This window comes from Natator depressus, chromosome 11 (assembly GCF_965152275.1).
Source record: "Natator depressus isolate rNatDep1 chromosome 11, rNatDep2.hap1, whole genome shotgun sequence".
NCBI classification, from domain to species: domain Eukaryota; kingdom Metazoa; phylum Chordata; order Testudines; family Cheloniidae; genus Natator; species Natator depressus.
Genome location: NC_134244.1, coordinates 29,298,956 through 29,319,526, shown reverse-complemented (window position 1 = coordinate 29,319,526; position 20,571 = coordinate 29,298,956). Strand labels below are relative to the sequence as shown.

The window sequence follows — 20,571 nt, the reverse complement described above, 5'->3', positions numbered from 1 at the left end:
ATACCACCATTGTGTCAAATGCTGTTCCATATTCAAAAGTGAACTGTACAAAATTTTATAACTGCATTTTTAAACCTCTTTAAAATGCTAAACCATGAACACAGTTTATGTGAAGCCTTTACAATTGCATTGACATTTGAAAATAAAATCATAATTAAGAAGTAATTTCATTTTTACTCACATCGAAAGTTCTGCTCTCGGGACAAGATGAATCTGCCCCCATCTTATGTTTCCTGATGGTTTCCCTGGAAAAAATCCATTGTGTCCATGAAAAAACTGGTGATAACTGTTGGATGGGTCATTGCGAATCTAATGGACATTGTTTTGTATCCAGTCCAGTAGTATTGTCCCAGTTTCTGTGGGCAAGCCGTTTGGGGAAAGGCCTGAGAAATCATAAAGGGTTTACGACATCCATTTTTGACCTTTCATGTTTAAATTCTAATATTCTAATGTTAATTTACCCTCTTTACTCTATAAAAATGGTCAGTATATTTGTTTATTTTGTTAAGTGGCATGAGCAAGCAAGTCCACTTTGCCACACTGCTTCTGAAACGTGTGTCTGCAGTAACCCATACGGGGCAATATAAAATGGTGATTTGTTGTAGTCTCCAGCAAGGCAGAGCAGTAGCTGTGGCACCATACCATTAGGGTTATGGCATTTCACTTAGCCATTTGTTGTGTAATTGCTTAAAGAAAGAAGGAATAACTGCAAAAGGACAAGGAGAACAGAGCAGAGCCTCTTCCTTTCTTTCCCCTTGTTGTCTGACCCATTCCTCTTCTTTTCTGTATCAGCAAAGGGACACGAGGGTTGCTATTGATGGGGGTAGGGGTTAAGTCTTCAAAATGGGTTACAATGTCTTTGGAAGGATTAAATGTCACTCTGTGCCTGACATATTATTAAACTGGTCTTCTGGATAAAGGTCTCCCTGTGACTAATTGACAGGAGTTTCTGCTTCCAGCAGAGCTGATTCAGTGGTGATTAGGCCAGACAGACAGATTGGGTCATTACGAAGAAGATGATTTTAAAAGGACAAATGCAATAGTAAGAGACGAAGCTGTGTATTACACTGGCTATAACTATACAGTTGGTATACAGTGTCTTTCCTGCTGAAAGAGAACGTGATGCATACATATCTGGGTGTGTCTACACTGGGAGCTGGGGATGTTATTCCTGGCTTGAGGAGACATACCCATGCTAGCTCTGATAGAGCTAACTTGCTAAAAATGGAGTTTAGCTGCAGCAGTGGGAGGAGCTAGCTGCCCCAAGTACTGTTCTGTGTGAGACCGTAGGCACATACTTGGGGAAGCTAGTCCCTCCCGCTGGTGGTCGCTGTGGCTACATTCTGTGTTTAGCCAAGCTAGTGGGAGAACGTCTCCTCCAGTTAGGAATCAGACCCCTAGCTCCAAGTGTTGACATAATGCCCGTGTTTAGCAAGTGTTGGGTGGGGAGGAAGTAGAGGGGTGGTAAGCACCCTGGAAGAAGGCAAGCTAATAGACTACTAGAGCATAACAATAACTTTTGAGAGTATCTTCACAATTAATATATCTGTGGATTCCACTAGTGTGTAACTTACTTTCTATAGGAATAATGCAGATAGAAGACCAGACTCCCACTTAGTTGCACCTTAGTCTTCAAGTAATCCCATTTCATGTAACTACTTGAGCAATAAGGTACTACTCAAGGTACATACGGGTATTAGAATCGGGACCAGCAGAAATAATCTTTTTTTATTTTTTGTATGCTTTACTTTGTTGTATCTTAAAATAAGTGCTGTGTGTGACAGATTGGGGGTATGACTGTGTCAAATCATGAAGCCAGGTTTGTTTCAGGTCTCTGCATTGTATTGTAACTTCCTGTGATCCTCATGTTGTATTGCAACTTCCTGTGTGGATTAGAGCAACCGTTTTATAGTTGCGCTTGACACCTAGTAGAAAGAATAGGTCTGAGAAGATATGGTAGAGCCATCAAAACCCATCAACATTGAATGTCCCCTATTGGAACAATGGGTTTGCTAGTGGTAGGGCCATTGACTTTGTTTGACTCTCTACACAGAAGCTGAGCCCAGAATTTCCCCCAGCTGAAGCACCAGGGAAAAAAAGAAGACAGATTCTGTTTTCAAGATGGATGTTTATCTGAGCTAAGGGGGCCAGACCAATGACACATGCAAAAAGACAAGGCAGGAAGAGCTGCCTGGCCTAAGGACACTGACCAAACCCAGGATGCACCAGCAAAGTGAGATAAGATATGAGGACCACCCCACTCCCACCTCTACTTCCTCCCTTTTCAAACCTTACTACACCTTTAGGGCAGCTTTAAATCTATTTCACACCACCAGAGTGGCACAAAAGGGACCTAATGGGCCAATGGTCTGGCCATTTGATTCAGAACTCAAATATCTTTAACTAAAGGAAAATGCAGAGAAAACTCACTTCTGTTTCCCCCCAAGATGTTCTGGCATGAAAGCCCTCCTTTGAAGGGGTATTCATTGACCTTAGTGTCCGGCTCATGAAGAATTAGTCTAATTTTTCTGGAAAGACTAGCTCTTTCCCATCACTAACAACAAACATACACCAATGTAAATGCCAAATCTTGCAAAGAACATTTTGGATTCTTCCCCATGGCTATGAATGTGGACTAAATAGGAATGCTTTTGCTGGAGATGTGGCAGAGTAGGCAGCATCCTGACTAATATTATTGGATCATGCCCCAAAGGAAATGCTTAACATAATCGAAAGATAATTGGAGTATAAACCTACACTTTATAGCAGATATTCTTACCACTTTTTTCAGCACTACTAGATACAGCTAAATGATGGATTTTATTGCACTCTCAATCTTGGAGGTTTAGAGCGGTACTTTTCCTGCAATTAAGGATTGGTATCTGGAGATGGCTGAGGTGGCTCCTTATGAGCACTTGATATAGAAAATGAATGATAAAATGTCAGATTTTGCATGTTTACAAGTCATCCTGGAATGGAATCATGAAGGGGTCAGAGAGTGAAGCACAGAGGAAAATGGAGTCAGGGCAACATGCCCTTGATTTTCTTCTTTCCTGTGGGCTGGAATGAAAGATTGCCAAGAGTTTGAGTTTAAACCCATGAAACACAGTTTTGCCCACTCCAATTCTCTCTTCCCTGAGTCCCCCTCCTCCTCCATTCCATATAACTGCATTCATTCATTCCCTCTCTCCTCTTACTCATTCCATATCCCATATTTGTTAACTCTCCTCTTAACCCTCATTCTCAACCTCCTCATCCTCCTTTTCAGTTTCTGCCTTTCTCCCCTTGCTACATAATCTCCCTCTGTTTGGGTAGGAAAAGGAGAGAGAAAGTGGAGACTAGAGAAGGGGAGACAGAAATTGAGAAAAAGACAAGGGACAGAAGGAAAAATAGTTCTGGAAGCCTCCCCCCTACACCAGCAGCATGATAAATGGAAGCGAGAACTCTTGATTCCCTTCCCTCTATCCCCAGACCACCAGCAGTAGAGATGACTCAGAGAAATGTGATATCTCCCAACCTGATCAGCAGCACCAGAAGTCACGGGGGAAGGAGGAACTTTGAGCCCTTGCCAGCTCTGGTACAAGAAGCTGCTGTGAAAGGGGGGACCCCTAGAGTTCTTTGCTTTCTTCCTTGATTAATGTCACCCAAGTGGCAGTAGGGAAGGGGGGCCCCATGAATCCAATAGCCAGACTTTCCTCTGGGTGAATCCTAACTGTGCGATGGTGAACTGGGGTTACCTTGTAGGAGGAGTGCTATATCCTGGGCAGTAACTCCGGGGCCATCTCTCTCTGTGCTTGCTAAATGTTTTGCCATTGTCTGTTGTCCTTTATCTGTCTGTCCTGACCCCTGGTTGCATTAACATTTTTCAGAATGTAGCCCTCAGCTGCTGCTGCTGTGCCACAGGGGTTGTTCTGGGAGTGTGGACTCAGCAACACAGCCTCACTGGGGAGTCACAGTTCAGGGCAACTGCATGTCTAGACCCCTTCTTCAGCTGTTTGTAATTCATTTCCCCTGTCTTTCTTTTCACTATACATTTAAGAACATAAGAACATAAAAATGACCATACTGGGTCAGACCAAAAGTCCATCCAGCCCACTGTCTACTGACAGTGGCCAATGCCAGATGCCCCAGAGGGAGTGAACTTAACAGGTAATTATCAAGTGATCTCTCTCCTGCCATCCAACTCCACCCTCTGACAAACAGAGGCTAGGGACACCATTCCTTGCCCATCCTGGCTAATAGCCATTAAAGGACCTAACCTCCATGAATTTATCTAGTTCTCTTTTAAACCCTGTTATAGTCCTAGCCTTCACAACCTCCTCAGGCAAGGAGTTCCACAGGTTGACTGTGCGCTGTGTGAAGAAGAACTTCCTTTTATTTGTTTTAAACCTGCTGCCCATTAATTTCATTTGGTGGCCCCTGGTTCTTATATTATGGGAACAAGTAAATAACTTTTCCTTATTCATTTTCTCCACACCACTCATGATTTTATATACCTCTATCATATCCCTCCTTAGTCTCCTCTTTTCCAAGCTGAAAAGTCCTAGCCTCTTTAATCTCTCTCATATGGGACCCATTCCAAACCCCTAATCATTTTAGTTGCCCTTTTCTGAACCTCTCCTAATGCCAGTATATCTTTTTTGAGATGATGGGACCACATCTGTACGCAGTATTCAAGATGTGGGTGTACCATGGATTTATATAAGGGCAATAAGATATTCTCCATCTTATTCTCTATCCCTTTTTTAATGATTCCTAACATCCCATTTGCTTTTTTGACTGCCACTGCACACTGCGTGGACGTCTTCAGAGAACTATCCACGATGACTCCAAAATCTCTCTCTTGATTAGTTGTAGCTAAACTAGCCCTCATCATATTGTATGTAGAGTTGGGGTTATTTTTTCCAATGTGCATTACTTTACATTTATCCACATTAAATTTCATTTGCCATTTTGTTGCCCAATCACTTAGTTTTGTGAGATCTTTTTGAAGTTCTTCACAGACTGAGCAGACTGCTTTCCCGAGCAGACTGAGACTTTTCTCTGGGCTTTTCCCTTTTAGAGTACTTGCTTTTACTGCCCTTGGCATTAATGACAATTCACACGGTCAAAGATCCACACATGCTCCCACCATATATGTCACACTTCAGAGCAGCTGCACCTGTATGCCCCCTCTGTGGTCAACCAAAGGCACCCAATCTAGGCTCCCATCTCCTTAGCTGTCATCTCTGTTGGGCAGAGATCTGCATCTCTCCCTATCCTGACTGGGGTTTTTCCAGGCTGCACAGTTCTATGCTGACACTGAGTTCCCCTGAAAGCCAGACTGCTTAAACAGGCCTGTGTTGGTGCTTTGCTTTCTCCTCAGAGGCTATGAACAGCTGTAATTGCCCACAGTTAAAAGTTACCACATGGCTCTTTCTAAGCAAGCACATTTATTCCCAAGGTGAAAGCACTGCCAGAGATCACCCGCAACTCCAACAAGAGCCCTGATAGGTGAAGAGTCCTTCAGCCCTCTCACAGGGTTCTTCTGTGGTTACCAGTTCGTAACAGCTTTTGCTTAGAACAAGAACACACATGAATAAGTCAGTCTTTCCTTTATACAGCTTTGGCCTTTGGTTTTCATGTTTAAGAATAGGTAATCAGAAGACAATGGTTTTCTGTGCAGGGAATAGCTTTAAGAGGTGGGAATTTGCATTCACCTCCCCCCAGGTATTTCCTTAACTTTGTTTGTCCCAAAAGTTCCATCTTGTCTGGCACATTGATTAAAATAGTTTTTGAAGCTCATAACACTTCACAAGGGTAATGCTGGCCACATCTCTCTCCTGCAGTCCCACAATAATACATAAACTTTGCATTCAATACAATGGACTCCAAAGATACTTAAACTTATTCAGTAAGGTTTTTGAAGGATATTGAAGTAAAGTGTCCTGTCACATGGGGAGAAAGGCACTGGGAGGGCTGCCTCCCTGATAGCTCTGTATGGATCTATACACTTCAACTTCCTCACTGGATCCTGTCTCATGTATGGCTGATAACTCACTGCAAATGGAATAGAGATAGATAGGAAATATATCAGATGTGATTAGTGATCCTATAGCCCAGTGTCCTGTCTCCTACAATGGTCACTATCTGATGATTCACAAGAAGCTCTGCAGCGGACAATTGTGTAGTAACCTGCCCATAGTGGAAGTCTCTTCCTAACCACTGTGGTTAGAGATTGGCTTATATCCAGAAGGATAAGTTTCCCATCTTATTTCTTTTAAAATCCTACGGCAAGTGCAGTTGATTCCTATTAGAGAGAGAATGTTCTCTTCAGATGATGTAACTACTTATTGTTGCTCTTTTCTCTATACACCTGCAGAGAGAAAAAATGTTCTCATTATGTGACCATTTCATGACATCTCTTACTTTTGAAGAAAGTGTTGGAGAAAGCCAGCTAGGATTGTGGAATAGGGAATCCATGTAAGGGAGTTGGCATTTTACCCACCCTTGTGCCCTTATTTTACTTGCACACACATATATTTTTTATGAACACAAAACAAAAAAATTCCAACCAGACAAGATGCGTGGGCACTTGTATATATCAATTGATGTGATAAGACTAATTTAAATGCAGCCTATATGTCTGAGACATATAGTGCTCTCTCTACATGTAGATTTTAATTTAGGAACTGAAACGAAACTGCTAGTTTGACTATTGTGACTGTATACAACAGATCAGTTTAACTGAGTGTCAATACTTCCAGTAATCAAACTAGCAATATTTTGTCTTAAAACTGGTCTCCCTATAGCGGAGTAACCACATTAATCTTATCTTTCTCAGAGAGCGAAACATTATTAAAATTGACCTGGTAATGCAAACTCAGGGATACATATAGTATTCTGGCAAAACAGGGATTGCAAACTATATAAAGAAGAAAGACTACTTTGCAAAAATGCTACCACCAGATCATATATCATAGGCCACATTTTGCCCTTATTTACTGACTAGTAGGTTGCATAAGTATAAGTGACAACTGAATATGGCCCTTTATCTCTCTCATGCATTTGGTTTTGTTCCCCTGGCCATGAGAGAGAAACTTTTACAGTATATGTCCTACTGCCATTCATGGCCTAATGGATTGTCACCACAGATTCTATGGTATTAAAGGCCTCATTCTTAACTCGTTGGAAAAATAGTTATTTGGAAATGAGACAAATAACATATTTTTCTATTTTAATATGGAAAAGGAATAAAGCAAATGAAAGCACACAAGCTAATGTAATTTCATAATTTAATTTGTAGCGCTTTTAATCAGAAGCCTAGAAGAACTTTACAGACATGCTTCACTACATCAGTGATTAACCACTGGACCAAACCTCCAAGGAAAGTAGTGGATTCTCCATAATTTCTAGATGCTTTTCTGGAAGATATGCTTTTTTTCAAACACGAGTTATTGAGCCTAATACAGGGGTGCCTGAGTAACAGGGGTGCCTACGTTAAACAGGAAGTCAGACTAGATGATCTAAGGGTCCTTTCAGGCCTTAAAATCTATGAGGAAGTTAAGTATTATCGGTCCCAGTTTACCAAGGGGTTGAGTGGGATGCCTAAAGTTGTACAGCAAGTCAGTGGCAAAGCCAATAACAGAACCCTGGAATATCAACATCAGATGCTGTGTTCTGAAGAATACTCCCAGAACTCTATGTAAAGAATAGTAGTATCTGAACTGAAATACCAATTGTAAATTTTATGGTTGAATTTGAGGCATTATGCACAACTGATCAAATAACCAATTTCCTTTCATAATAATTGAACTGCAAGTCTGCACACAAAGTAAACCATTTTTGGACTGAATTATCTCTGTATGTGCTGAATAACTCCAGTAGCCCTTATGCACAACAATTACAACAGTTTTTTACTATAGCAAATGTCGGTCCACTTAAAAACCTCACAAACTTCACCCTCCAGCTGACAACGCTTGTTTGGCAGCGTGGGACTTGTTAGAATTCAGTATCTAAAACCATCAGCTAATGGATATTGAAGGAGAAATATACTGCTTGCTTGGTGGTACTTCTCTTCACTTAGTGGACCTGATTCATTTCTGTATTACTCCAGATTTATGTAGGTGTAACTTCACTGAAATCAATAGTTAAACTTGTCCAAAACAGAAGTAACACAGTGGCGAATAAGATCTAATAGGTTGTTAAAATGGGTCTACTATACTGCAGCCAAATTATTTTCTATGCGTTTTCTCCTGTAAATTATGCTGTTCTTCAAAATTAAATCATTTAAAGGCTATTACTAGAGATGTTTTCATGTAATATTCATAAGACTATATATTTCTGAATTCCTCTGAAGCAAAATACATCACCTGTAGCACTTACATTAGTGAAGTCCTGAAGCCTTAAAATTCCACCTGACCTGCAGAGTGAATGCCATTGAACAACAACAAATTCCTGTAAAAGAGACGCTAACTGGAAGGTGTAATTTGAGGGCTCCAGGCCTGCATAAAGCTTTTCTGGTGTAATGGGACACAGTGTGACAAGGGGGGCAGGGGAGGAGAAGGGGAAAGTCTGTCAAACAAAATAAAAAAACCTTTAAACTTTTAAAGTTCATTTTTTATTAATATGGTAACTGAAAATATTAATAAAGAATCTCCAAAAATCCTGTTAGGATACAAGAAACAACGATGCTGCACAGTTAGCACAAATAAAGATTACAACAGAAGACAGGAAAAGAGAATGGGCCTATTGCTCTATTGTATTGTAGTCCCTTCACATCACTATAGTGGTCCACAGTATTCATAAAGCCAGTGGATATGGCTACTAGGGAATTATTTGGGGTTGGGGTTGAGATTGGCTGGGAATAAGAGTGGATTCCACTCCTTGATCCATTAAATTCTGCTTCACTTCTCTTGGTTCCTAATGTTTTATCTATATAATAGGTCTAAGGTGAGTGGGGGAGGGGAACAAAACAAAACAAAACAATCCCAAACCCACCCAAATGATCATCCTTTCCCCATGAACTATATCTTTATCTTGACTCTTCAAAGGGTTAAGACTTTTCTGTTAAGACATAATTAGCAACTAGCTACCACCGCAAGAGGGCCATTAGAAATGCATACACAGATTAGATTAGATGATGGCTTGGATGTAAAATCCATGTAAAACATTCCCAAAATAACAAATGGCTTCCATCAGTATATTAATACCTATCATGACAGGTTTCAGAGTAGCAGCCGTGTTAGTCTGTATCCGCAAAAAGAAAAGGAGTACTTGTGGCACTTTAGTAACAAATTTATTTGAGCATAAGCTTTCATGAGCTACAGCTCACTTCATCGGATGCATTCAGTGGAAAATACAGTGGGGAGATTTATATACACAGAGAACGGGTGTATATAAATCTCCCCACTGTATTTTCCACTGAATGCATCCGATGAAGTGAGCTGTAGCTCACGAAAGCTTATGCTCAAATAAATTTGTTAATACCTATCATATGTACTTTGCAGGAGAACATTCACTCTCTAATATTTCTACCTGCCTTCCCAGCAAGATATTATCTTCAGTAACATCTTTGGATTTGTGAAGTAATACTCACCAACAAAAAGTTAGCTCCTGAACCTTTAAATCACCTTGCTCAGCTGCCTGTGGGGTTCTGCCAATTTTCCCATCCAAAGTATTTTCATGCCTTCAATTTTTTTCTGTCACAATGCATTCTCAGAAGGGGGTTGGATTAAGGCTGCACAGGCAACCTTAATTCTGGCATTTCCTAATTTGAATGTTTGACTTTGCAACGTTAATGTCCTTTTAACATACCCTGTTTTGTGTTACTTAATAACGGTAACACTTCTATAATGCCTGGAATGGGAGGATTGCAAATTGCTTTGAAAGCAAGTCTTACAATGCCACAGTGGCTCATGTAAGTGTTCCTTACTTTATAGGTAGGTAAACAATATGGAGATGGTAAGTGGCTTGCCCAAATCACAAAGCAAGACCGTATCATCAGGGACAGACTCCAGAACTTTTGATTCTCAATCCTTTGCTTTATCCACTAAATCATGCTCTCTGGACCTAGTACATGAATCATTCACAGACAGCCTGAACAGGGCAATTCATATTCAGACAGCTGGGGAAGAAGCACAGAGGCTGAAAGTTAATTTGGGTTTTAATTGAATGTGCTATTAGAGATGCACCAAAACATATCAAAATGGCTCACATTTAATTTCCTATGGGGACAACTTGCCAATTTAGCCAATACAGAATTATCATCTCCTATCTTTCTTCTGCTTTTACTTGTTCCTTCTAAGCAACACTGCAGTAGTTGCTGGCTAGCAAGGTTAGCCAAGGGACCAGCTTCCCTGTCGCTATTCTCCTCATTCTGTCCCTTATTAGGCTGGTAAAAACACGTTAGGCCTAGAGGCATGTGCAAGTATTAACAGAGGGGTGGGGGGAGAAGTTTATCTGTCACTTTTGCATACATTCATGAATAGCAGGGTAGTGGTGCAGCTCCTTCTCATTCACAGTAATAGTATGAATATGTATTACATGCTGTTACTGCATTATTAAAATTCTATTAAGGAAATTTATTAATTTGATTTCTGCAGGAGCTTTGAGCTTAGATTTTTTTGTAGAAAAATGAAACATCTCTTTTCTGCTTGTTGGTTGAAAAACCACTGTGTGTATAGAGGACGTGCAAATTTTTATAACAATAATACTTTGTAGCTTCACTTGGGCCACTGGTAGTTATTCAGCACTTGACAACTTTGACTATACAAGTACATGAATGGCCATTGTATTGTGTGTTTGATACATTCCTACAGACTGCATTGACTTTTGATTCTACATGAGTCTCTAATTTTTTAAAATAAGTTTTTTGACAATTAAATCACTTCTTGTCCTAATCAAAATCTCTCTTCCCTCATTTGGTTTAAGCCATTTGACTAAAGAAGATGTAGTAAAATATACTGCTTCAAGTACTTTTCCCTTCCCTTTTGCCCTTCCCTTATCATGAGTGACAAGTAGCCATTAGAAAAGCAAACAAAACAATAAAGAACCCTGAACATAATTTCAGACCTGGAACCTTATACAAGCATAACCATCAATATTATTCCATCCTCACCATCAAGAAGCATTGAACAATAGGATCTTATTGTAACAAGACAGAGAAACCATTACTCTTCAGAAGTCCAAAAGATGCAGATGCCGTAGCAGCAGTCCAGCCACCCAAGCTTTGCAATGCAGTTGTCAGGCAGAAGCAGATCCTTTTGAAATTTGGCCCTCCATTCTTACCAGCACTTCTCTGGTTGCAGAATTTCAGAGAAAATGGTGCATTTGATCTTCCACCTGGGCACTGAACTCTTTGTTCTACTTCTGAAACATGAGAAAGTATACAGCTATTTTTTTTTAAAAGTGCAAGGTGAAAAGGGTGACCATGCTGTGACTGTACATCACCTTTTCTACTACTTTTAATAAAGAGTTAAGAAAAGGTGTACATGGTGGCTTCTCTTTCATTAATGTTCAAATCCAAAAGCATGCACATATATCTTTAAGCCTCCTTTGTGCTTCCCCAATCCTGGGCTGTTCTGGGGGCTGCAGGGACTCATGGCATAATTTAGACCAGGGGTGGGAATTTTTTTTGGCCTGAGGGCCACACCTGGATATGGAAATTGTATGGTGGGCCATGAATGCTCACAAAATTGGGGATTGGAGTGCAGGAGGGAGTGAGGACTCCAGCTGGAGACGTGGGCTATGGGATGGGGCCAGAAATGAGTTCCGGGTGCGGGAGGGGGCTCCGGGCTGGGGCAGGGGGTTGGGGTGCAGGAGGGGGTGAAGGCTCTGGCTGTGGGTATGGGCTCTTGGGGGGGGAAGGAATGAGAGGTTCAGAGTGCGGGAGGGGGCTCCGGGCTGGGGCAGGGGGTTGGGGTGTGAGGGGTGAGGGCTCTGGCTGGGGGTGCGGGGTGTGGGTGCAGGAGGGGGCTCTGCAATGGGACTGAGGGGTTCAGAGGGTAGGAGGGGGATCAGGGCTGCGGCAGGGGGTTGGGGTATGCTAGGAGGTCAGGGATGCAGGCTCTGGGCAGCGCTTACCTCAAGCAGCTCACGGAAGCAGCGGCATGTCCCCCCTCTGGCTCCTATGTGGAGGTACAGCCAGGTGGATCTGTGCGCTGCCCTGTCCGCAGGTGTCACCCCTGCAGCTCGCATTGGCCGTGGTTCCCAGCCAATGGGAGCTGGGAGCTTATACTTGGGGCAGGGATAGCGTGTGCAGCCCCCGGCTGCTCCTACACATAGGAACCGGAGTGGGGGACATGAAACTGCTTCCGTGAGCTGCTTGAGGTAAGCGCTGCCCAGAGCCTTGTGGCCTTGTGCAGCCATGTGGAGCCGCGGCATGTGCAGAGCGGGGCAAGCCCCCAACTTTGCTCTGTGGCTGGAATGCCAGAGCTCAAGGGACAGATTAAAAGGTCTCATGGGCCAGATGTGGCCCGCAGGCCGTAGTTTGCCCACCCCTGATTTAGGCTGCATGCCTAAGATATGGCAGCCTCCCTGGGCTGCCCTGAGGATCATGGAGCTGCTGCAAATTTCTGCAGCACTGCATGCTACAAACCCATGCCCAACACACCCTTTATGCAGTACTTGCAAGGGGGTCCTCAGAAAGCAGCCATATTGCTATCTTCTGCAGTGGCTGAGCCTGGGGGATCTTCCCAAGCCAGAGCCAGCACTTCGAAAGCCCATTTACACTGTTCTAGCCCTTTTATCTGGTGTAAAGGTGCCAGAGTAGGGGGTGAGGACCTCACATGTAAGGTTGAGTATGAATTGTCAAACCTAAAAACCAAACCCAAACTCCTTCCAAATATAGATCCAAACTAGCAAAGAACTTTTTTTTCCTTACTTTATCAAAGACAAGACAAAGAGGACATGGTCTCCTTAGAAATACAAAGACAAAGTACTTGTAGGCTTAACTTATAGAGGCACTTCATCAGTACAGGAGACATTCAATATAATTACACTTTGGAATGGATGGGAAATGGGTATTGATACAAAGCTGGATTGTGACTCGGAAGCAAGGTCCAATGAAGAACAAAAGCAACAAATTAAGGTGTCATTAATGGAAGATAGAGTGAGAAAGGTGGACTGGGGAGAAGAATCTAAAAAAGCAGAAACTAAAAAGGTATGAGCCACATTAGTAAAGGTATCACAACAATCACTTAAGTAGCTTCTGGAATAAATGTAATATTGAAATCCCTTGAAACAGAGCCTCTAATTCTCACTGATTTCCCAAAGTGGCTCACCAACTGTATTACAAACAACATTTTGTCAGATGAATTTCAGTTTAAGTAGCTGTTCTAGCTACTTTGGGCCAAATTCAACCTAAGTGCAATTTCCACTGACTTCAGTAGAGTTATACTGGAAATTAATTGGATAGTTCTTTAAATATCCCAAAGGGTCTATTTGTAAGTGACTCATGTTTTTTTACACAAGATTTTTCATATAATTTACATGGGGAAAAAAACCTTATAAATTGCCTCTACCAAATAAGTTAAATAAAACAGATTTTCATTTTAGAACACACACTAGAGGCCCTTCAGTTCATTAAAAGATGGACAAGAAGGAGAAAGGGGAGGAATTATCATGCACCGAGAGTGTTGTATTGATTTATGAGTGTGAAATTCACTAATTATGGGAAGAAATTAATAAGAGATTTAAATCTGTTAAGGTAGTGAAATATGGATGATCACGATGGCCTCTTCTGACCTTAAAGTCTATGTGCTATTAAGGCCAACCAAAGTTATCTGCCCTATAATTATACCACAAGCAAAATGAAAGAATCTAATATCTGATTGTGTCTTTAAAATCAGCTAATCTGGGACTACAAACACTATTAGCCATTATTATAAATGTATGGTTATTACATGGCATCACTACAATGCAGAGCTATGGTTGTCTGACTACCTTGACTATCTGGACTATTCTCTTCCACACTTGAACATGTTTGAATTTCTTTTAGGTTGAACCTTCATGCTGAATTTCCTATATTTATAATATTTGTTATTTTTTGATAAAGGTAGAAATATTGCAGGGATGTCACAACTAAATTACTGATTTGTACAAAACTTTATGTTAACACAGTATAATTCTAGGATAAAATCTAAGGGTCCTATGTTTTGAGAGTGTGTGTGAATTGTAAATTCATTTTAGGTATATAGTTATACTGTGTCCAGCTTTTGATAGTTGATTTAAAAAGAAGTTTTGTCTCAGATGCTTTGTAGCTAGTCTGGTTGAAGTCAATGGAAGTTTTATCGACTTCAAGGAGACCAGAATTTGATTGTTGGAATTCATCCCAAAATAACCTAACAAAAAATATAGAACTGCAGGAGAAAGAGCAATAACAATGGAAAAATATGCAGGTATAATGAGATCATATCAATTTTATCTCATTTCTGAGGCATACATAAAGAGAAATGCATTACAGTGTTGCAGACTATGAATAGTGAATGGAATGCTGCCATGTAATGATTATGTAGTTTAAGAATTTTGCACTAGAATTATTAAGCAATTTTCTCTGATGCTAATGTTCAACACTGGGAGGCAAATTTTCCTTTCTGTGTTTTGACTAATCAACATCAACTTTCATACTTTTTTAAGCCTTTTGCTCAAATTGTAATGAAGCTCATTAGTCACCACAATAGACTAATATGATACTAGTTATGAGGCAAGGTAAACAGAAATGACATATTGCACAAGACGTGCTGATTCAGATACGGATACAGCCGGGCTCATATTTAATGCCGATTGATTGTGTTCACTGCGAAGACTTTCTACCTTAGAGTTCATTTTTAATGCAACAATATAAAAAAGAATATTGTACCTATTTATGTCTAAGGAATGTTCAAATCAGCTGATCTTTTCCCTACTTAGTTTTCTCTATCTAGTAGTAAAAAATTATTTCATTTCCTGGGGCCATAATGTGTGTCATTCAGTTAAGATATAATTGGAAAGAGCACACATATTCTGGCTTCTCCCCGGTGCTGAGGCCAAGTCTTATTAGTTAAATTATTAACTCATATTTCCCCTTAAGAAAAGCCCCTTTTAGAGCAACACACTGGGGGCGGTAGTTGTGTCCCAAAAGTTGTGAATGCCAAGTGGCATTAGATGCTACTGCTGCTTCAGTCCTTCCTTCTGCTTCTTTAGTATCCCTTCCCCTGCATTGTAGTGGGGAGGAACAGTGTATGTTATATCTGAACTCTCCTTTCATTTTAAATTTTGAATTAGTTTGCCCAACTACATAGGTTGATGTGTTCACAGAGCTCAAGGATTTTCATGAAAAATTCATTTTCACTCAAGCAAATTGATAAAGCCAAAATTGGCAGCATTACCCCTCACCAACAGGGATGGTTTTTGCAGCAACAGCAAATGGAGGATCGTTTGCAAGAAAAGCATTTGTAATCCCTGTGCAACATAATGCTTTATCTTTTGGTCTTCAAAACAGTTCTATGTTACTTCTGTGTGTCTCCCCCGGCTAGTAATTTGAAACAAAGGGACACTTGAATATAAGTGCATTGGTTTAATAAACATTCAGCTGAAATAATTAGTGTTTTTTTCTCCCCAAAATCAAGGTACAAGCTGTTCCATGTTAGCGTAAAATGCATAAAGCAACAAAATTAAGCTGAAGGCACAGACTGCAAACCTAAACCAATGGGTATTAAAATATTCTGCTCTCAGAAGTGGGAGTGGCAAGGCTAATTATATATGATCCTAAGTGACAAGAACAGGCAGAACAGAGTGATGAATAAGGAAAAACAATTTTATATTCACTACAGCAAAACCAAGAGTCTGGTGCTCTGATAAGCACAGGCAGAAGGGAGCATTGCCAGGGGATTTAATAATATTATTAAGATGATGTTGAAGTAAAAAGAAAACGGTACAGAGTTTAAGCATAGAAGTTTCTGGTTATGAGGGAATAAGGTACAGATTATCAAGAGGTGCGAAATTCGGTTTAGGAACGGGTGGCGTAAAGAATACATAATCTGCAATCTCCCCGATTGGGGGTAAAAGGTTAACGGGACAAAGTACAGACATTGAGATACGGGGGTATGTTGTTCATATAATGGCTATGTTCAGGTGTGGAGTATAATGAGTGGATACAATGATGAGGATGGATTTACCCTCATTTGGTGGGATTTAATGTTCAGTGAGTTTATGGTTCCAGTTCATATGGTCCCATGGAAAAAGTCTCTCAGTCCCTTTCCCATAGTTGATGCACGATGTCGTACCGACTCCCTGCTGCTCTTTCTGGTACTCAATTGTTATACTGGGGTGTTGGCCAAATCTCACTGAAGCTGGTGACTGCCACTGCCACTGCCCTTCAGTCAACATAAATGTAAGAAACAATCAAGGTTCTTTTCAAATAAATGTGTTAGTCTCTAAAGGGCCACAATACTCCTTTTCCTTAAGCTTCTTTATGTAACCAGATGGATGAAACAATAGAAGCCACCACCCAAAACACTGGAACATGGAGAAGTTGACCCATACGGCCCAAGAGGTTTCCCTGGAGACTGATATACCAAACACAGGGACTGAGGCATTGACTAGTGGAGGTATGTGTGTGAGAGAGACAGAAAGGGAGCAGAAACACACAGCAGTACTGAAAAAACAAGCCAAAAAGCCGAAACACATGCAGAGAAGCCCTGGTACAATAACCCTGAGGGAAAAGTTGAGAGTGTGAGCTTAGGGGTAAAGTACTGGCTTAAAAGGGCTTGGAGCTGTGAGCAAAGACACTGGTTCCTGCTGTATTCAAGGAAACAGGATTTTGTGCTTTCTTTGTGAACAAAGAAGATTGCATCAAAGAAATATCTATTCCATCATCAATTTATCCTAACAGAAACAGCCTGCTAGCCCTCAAATTTGGCTAGCCACTGGGGTAAAAAAGGGGTAACAATATGTTGACCAGCAAGTGGGACTCCAGCAAACACTTCCTCGCCGGGGGTGGCATTACCCGTTTCGCCGACTGGCGGTTCATCCACCGTGCCCAGCTCACCTGCATCCCGCTTAACAGAGCCATCTGCCACGGGAACCAATACAAGTGTTGCAGGAAGTGCGGCTACTCCAACAAGACCCTGCCCCATGTCCTGTGCAGCTGCAACCCCCACTCCAGATCCTGGCAGCTGTGCCACAACGCCATCCAGAACAGCCTGGTGAAAGCCATCGCACCGCGCCTGGGGGAGGTCACCGTGAACGGCGCCATCCCCAGTACCAACAGCCAGCTGTGACCTGACATTATCATCACCGATAAGGCCCAGAAAAATGTCAATGTCATGGTCTCCTTTGAGAACAGGACCCCGGCCTTTCGCGAAGCCCAAGCTCGTAAGCTGGAAAAGTATGCTCCCCTGGCTGACACCCTGAGAGCAAAGGGCTATGAGGTGTAGATGGACACCCTGATTGTTGGAGCCCTGGGTGCCTGGGACCCCTGCAACAAGCATGTGCTGCGGACACGCGGGATCGGTCGACGCTACGCATGTCCATGCAGTGCCTCATGGTTTCAGACACCATCCGATGGTCCAGGGACATCTACACCAAACACATCACTGGCCACCGACAGTACCAGGAGGCATGAGCTGGAGCGACATCGTGCATCGACTACAAGAAAGGGACCAAGAGACTTTGTCCATTGGACCATATGAACTGGAACCATAAATTCACTGAACGTTAAATCTTACCAAATGAGGGTCTACCCATCCTCATCATCGTATCCACTCATTATACTCCACACCTGAACATAGCCATTATATGAACAACATACCCTCATATCTCAATGTCTGTACTTTGACCCATTAACCTTTTACCCCCAATTGGGGATATTGCAGATTATGTATTCCTTATGCCATCCGATCTTAAACCGAACTTCGCACCCCTTGATAATCTGTACGTTATTCCCAGATAAACTTCTATGCTTAAACTCTGTACCGTTCATTTTTTTTTTTAAACATCATCTTAATAAAATTTTTAAACCTGTTCTTCTTAATGGCCACCTCTGAGAGAAGCTAGCTAACAGCCAGAAATATTTCTTTGTAACTGATTCAGGGGAGGCTCACTGTAAGCAAATTCTGACAGAGCCACAGGTAATACAAGGTATGGATTTTGTCCTCCAACTTCATTTCAGCACAAGTGGGGACATTGCCTCCGTCTCATATACCAGATGATTTTCTGAGAAACTGGACAGTGAAGTGGCCACATGAATACTGCTCTGACAAATATTGGCATTGCCAGCACCCACGGGCCTAGCTTTAGACTAAAAAAATCACTTGAAGGCACTAGTAGCAGTAGTGCGGCAGCTGCTCAATCTCAAACTCACTGTTAAAGGATTCCCTTCTACCCGTTTTGTTGAAAGACTAATCAGGTGTTTTGGACACTGCTCCTTACAAATCTGAGCAGGATGAGCAAAGCAGCCATCATCATGCTTGAACATGGACAATAAACAGCCATTGTTCAGGTAACATTGTTACAGTCAGTCTATGAAGTGAGAACTACATTTGGTGCATATGTGCATTAATTGAGTTTTGGTACTACTTACTTTCAGTCAAAAGACAGGGGAACAGCTCTTTTATTCCAATTCTGCCGGCCTAATCCTAGAAGTGCAGAAAAGTTAGCTCAACTTTTCATATGTTTACAGGTTCAATTCAAGTTTTAACTGAAGATTTGTATATAGAGGCACTTATAATGGACACATGCTAGTCTCTATATAGGTGAGAGAACTTTACCTGATCTTGTTCATCCATTACTAGTGACAACGTTGTGAGGCTTGTAAGAGTTAAGAGCTTTTGGCACCACTTGAGTAACAGGTTGATTTCCCAGCAAGGCCATATTTTCAATAATTATATCATTATAATATATTCAAGTAATGCAAATACATTGTGATGGGCAGAACAGGCACTATGGGACCACAGAGGGGGCCAGCATGCTCCTGGTGCACCAACATCACAGGCACTGACTTTTGTTTTTGCCGGTGGGTACTCCACCCTCGCTCCACCCTGAAGCCCTGCTCCCGCTTGGCCTCTTCCCCTGAGGCCCCACTCCCACTTGGCCTCTTCCCACTCTCTCTGACCCCTTGGCCCCACCTGCCCACCCACCGCTCGCTCCTCTTCACCCCCTCCCCTGAGGCTTCCCTGCCCACCCACTGCTCTCTCCTCTCTGCCCCCTCCCCCAAGGTTCCCCTCCCGCCTGCCCGCCACTTGCTCCTCTCCAACCCCTCCCTCTAGCGCCTCCCACCCACTCCTCTCTACCTCCTGCCCCGAGGCTCCCCTCGCCTGCCCACTGCTCGCTCCTCTCCGCCCCTTCCCTCGCCTACCTGCAGGGGAGGTCTGGGCATACCTGAGTCACAGGCCCTTTTTCCCAGATGAATTGTCACCAGCCTTCCACACTTGCAATGTGAGAAAGCCATCATGGTGTTGTTAAAACCTTGTGCTTTTAGAAGTGGATAGAGGAGTTGTGTGACAAAAGTAGCTATAACTACTCTGTGAGTGGTCCAAGTAACAGATTTCTGTTCTTAGGAGGGGGAGTTTCCAGACAGGATACAGTTATTCTAAAGTTTGGAAGAACTAGCATGCACATGGGACTGTCATCAAAACCTAAGGACGGAGACCAGAGCTGTCAGAAACAAAAAGGGAAACACAAGGGGCCCACTGGAGGTGTCTCTGGCAAGATCATTGCTAGCTGTCAGATCCCAGGGCAGGGACACTAGTCTCACCAGTCTACTGAACTCATTGCTGAAGGCGTTAAAACATTTGCCATCAGCTTTGAGGTGCCACCTCTTTTGTGCCTTAGGAATAACAATAAAAAGTTGGTCGCCGATTAAAGTTTTCTGCCAAAGCTCACTTTATATACAGCACCTGTGGTGTCGGAAGAACTGTGGCAAACCAGCAATAAAATTAAAGCCTCAGAGTGGGAAGTGTAAAGTATTGTGTCCATTATGATTATTAGAAAGAAATTGCTATCATTTTCTCTTTTACTTTCCACTTATGTTATAGGAATTGTCTAGAAGTGGGTGAATATTTCACAACATGTTTGAGGAATATACAGCCCTATTTGAATACTCAAATAGTCATGTATTCTCTTTGGCTATGTTCAGCTTTTTGTGTTTGCTTCCCATGAATAGTCTAATGAACAAGTTTACAGGCAGGAAAGTTTGCCAAAACAGCACATTTTAAGAAGTTATTAGAAAATACTCAGCGAAGACAAGTTTTCAACCAGTAAATTTGAGTATTTCACACCAGAACAGGGATTCTGGCCCAGGTTCAGCAAACCAATTAAGCTATGCCTAACTTTAAGTATATACATAGTGCCACAGAAGTCAGCAGGTTACTCACATGCTTAAAGTTAGACATGTGCATAATTGCTTTGCTGAATCAGGACCTCGAATGGAGTTACAGTCATATAATCTGGGAACAGAAACAAAACACTATGAACCTATGTGCTCAGTGAGAACTAACCAACACAGATTTAATTTCAAGTGTAGAACACTCACATGATCAGTCATGAAATTATTTGGTGAACAGTATGTCATGAATAAATTTGAGACAGCCACAAGCTGTTCTTAGATAATTT

At 41.9% G+C, this 20,571-nt stretch overlaps 1 long non-coding RNA gene across 1 annotated transcript in view; it reads right to left on the bottom strand.

Moving 5' to 3' along the window:
- LOC141995573 (uncharacterized) overlaps nt 1-20,571 on the bottom strand; it is an 80,929-nt gene that overhangs the window by 29,939 nt on the left and 30,419 nt on the right. Inside the window, exons 2-4 of the long non-coding RNA XR_012641360.1 lie at nt 18,542-18,596; nt 11,099-11,349; nt 182-245 (exon numbers count right to left, since the gene is read on the bottom strand). This is a non-coding gene — a long non-coding RNA (uncharacterized LOC141995573). The remainder of the gene's footprint in view (nt 1-181; nt 246-11,098; nt 11,350-18,541; nt 18,597-20,571) is intronic.